The sequence below is a fragment of the Callithrix jacchus genome, chromosome X, assembly GCF_049354715.1.
Source record: "Callithrix jacchus isolate 240 chromosome X, calJac240_pri, whole genome shotgun sequence".
Lineage (NCBI taxonomy): Eukaryota > Metazoa > Chordata > Mammalia > Primates > Cebidae > Callithrix > Callithrix jacchus.
This window is the reverse complement of record NC_133524.1, coordinates 47,513,944-47,516,643: the sequence shown is the minus strand read 5'-3', so window position 1 is coordinate 47,516,643 and position 2,700 is coordinate 47,513,944.

The following is a 2,700-nucleotide window of genomic DNA, read 5'->3' as shown; positions in this document are numbered from 1 at the left end:
TGTTAGAGGTCTTAAATACCTGGCCTTATCATGGTTTCAAGCACATAGTAGGTGCTCAATAAGCATTTCTTGTCTGATTGACTGCTGGAAAGAAGCACTTTTATGTTTGAGCTTTGATAGCAAACTGCTGATGATTTGTATTGAGGGAGTGAGTAATGTTAGCAGAAATGACTTTCCAAAAATGGTCTTGCTGGGATCCCATGGATTGAGATTGAGACAGAAAGACCTATTGGGACAGAAAGAAAGAGCAGAGAATTTGAAATAGATGGCGGTTGGAAAGTAAAAGATGGAGAGAGATTGGGAAGGCAGGATCTACCTGCTTGGCTGAGAAAAAAATAAGACTACGATTTTAGACTGAGAAAAACAAAAAAAAAAATTTCTTTTGATTCTTTTATTCTGCTCTTCTCTCTCTCTCACTCACTACTCTCTCTCTCTCTCTCTCTCTCTCTCTCTCTCTCGCTCTCTCTCTGTCTCTCTCTCTCTCTCTCTCTGACAGGCTTTTGCTCTGTTACCCAGGCTGGAATGCAGGGGTGTGATCATGGCTCACTAAAGCCTCGACCTCCCAGGCTCAAGGGATCCTCTCACCTCAGCCTCCTGAGTAGCTGAGACCACAGGTGTGTGCTACCTTGCCTGGCTAATTTTTAAATATTTTGTGGAGATGGGGTCTCACTATGTTGCCCAGGCTGGTCTCAAACTCCTAAGCTCAAGCAATTCTCCCACCTTGGTCTCTCGAAGTGCTGGGATTACAGGTGTAAGCCACTGCTCCTGGCTGGCATGCCTTCTAAGGATTGTCACAGCCTGGCTCTAATGTATCTCTACAATCTTTTTCTGTTTTTCATGATGCTTCCAACATTATAAACAGGGGTGCTAAAATCACATCTTTACTGCTTTCAAAACACTGGACCTAGAGACCAAACTTTTTCTTATGTATTCAAATATTTTTTCAAAAACATTTATCAAGTGCCAATCATGTACCTGGGGTTGTGCTGGGCAGAAGAGGTACACAATGAGCAAAACAGTCCCTAACCCCGTTTTCCTTTTCAGCCTGAGAGGAGACCAACTTTAACCAAATTAATCTCCTAATGTGTGAATAACCCCAAACTGAACCAAGTGCTTGAAGGAGAGAAACACAGTTCCGTGAGAGTGTATAACAAAAAGGTCTGCCCCAGGGCCGGGCGCAGTGGCTCACACCTGTAATCCCCAGCACTTGGGAGGCCAAGGCGGGTGGATCACTTGAAGTAAGGAGCTCGAGACCAGCCTGACCAACATGGTGAAACCCTGCCTCTACTAAAAAAAATACAAATTAGCCAGGCTTGGTGGCGGGTGCCTGTAGTCCCAGCTACTCAGGAGGCTGAGGCAGGAGAATTGATCTGACCTGGGAGGCAGAGATTGCAGTGAGCCGAGATTGTGCCACTACACTCCAGACTGGGCAACCGAGTGAGACTCCATCTCAAAAAAGAAAATCTGCCCCAGAACTAACTCTCTCTCTCTCTCTCTCTCTCTCTCTCTCTCTCTCTCTCTCTCTCTCTGTGTGTGTGTGTGTGTGTGTGTGTGTGTAGTAAAGACTTCACATAGCTGGGCGTGGTGGCTCACGCCTGTAATCCCAGCACTTTGGGAGGCCGAGGTGGGCGGATCACGAGGTCAAGAGATCGAGACCACCCTGGTCAACATGGTGAAACCCAGTCTCTACTAAAAATACAAAAAATTAGCTGGGCACGGTGGCACGTGCCTATAATCCCAACTACTCAGGAGGCTGAGGCAGGAGAATTGCCTGAACCCAGGAGGCGGAGGTTGCAGTGAGCCGAGATCACGCCATTGTACTCCAGCCTGGGTAACAAGAGCGAAACTCTGTCTCAAAAAAAAAAAAAGGACTTCACATAGGGATGCTTGAGCAGACATTTGAAGGAGAAGGACCTGATTAAATGAGGTGGAAATGGAACATAATGGGTTCAAGAAACTTAGACCATGTAGCTATTCTTGCATATTTATTTTTTCACATGAACTTCACTATCAACTTTTTTAGGTCCAGAAAAAAAGCTTATTGGTATTCTTATTGAGAGAGTGGTAAGTTTATAATATAACACGGGAAGGAGAACTGACATCTTCATGATATTGCCTTGACCTATCTGTGACAACCACCATTCAGCCCAGTACATCATGTAAGAGCATAAACAGAGGTTCCGAGGATCAGGACATGGATATCTTTAGGGGCCATTATTCTTCTCACCACAAATCCTATTTAAAATAATACCAGCCGGGCGCAGTGGCTCACGCCTATAATCCCAGCACTTAGGGAGGCCGAGGCGGGTGGATCACGAGGTCAAGAGATCGAGACCATCCTGGTCAACAAGGTGAAACCATGTCTCTACTAAAAATACAAAAAATTAGCTGGGCATGGTGGTGCACACCTGTAGTCCCAGATACTCGGGAGGCTGAGGCAGGAGAATTGCTTGAACCCAGGAGGTGGAGGTTGCGGTGAGCCGAGATCGTGCCATTGCACTCCAGTCTGGGTAACAACAGCGAAACTCTGTCTCAAAAAAAATAATAATAATACCAAAGAAGGCCAGGTGCGGTGGCTCACGCCTGTAATCCCAGCACTTTGGGAGGGCAAGGTGGGCGAATCACTTGTGGTTAGGAGTTTGAGACCAGGCTAGGCAACATGGTGAAACCCTGTTTCTACTAAAAATACAAAATTAGCTG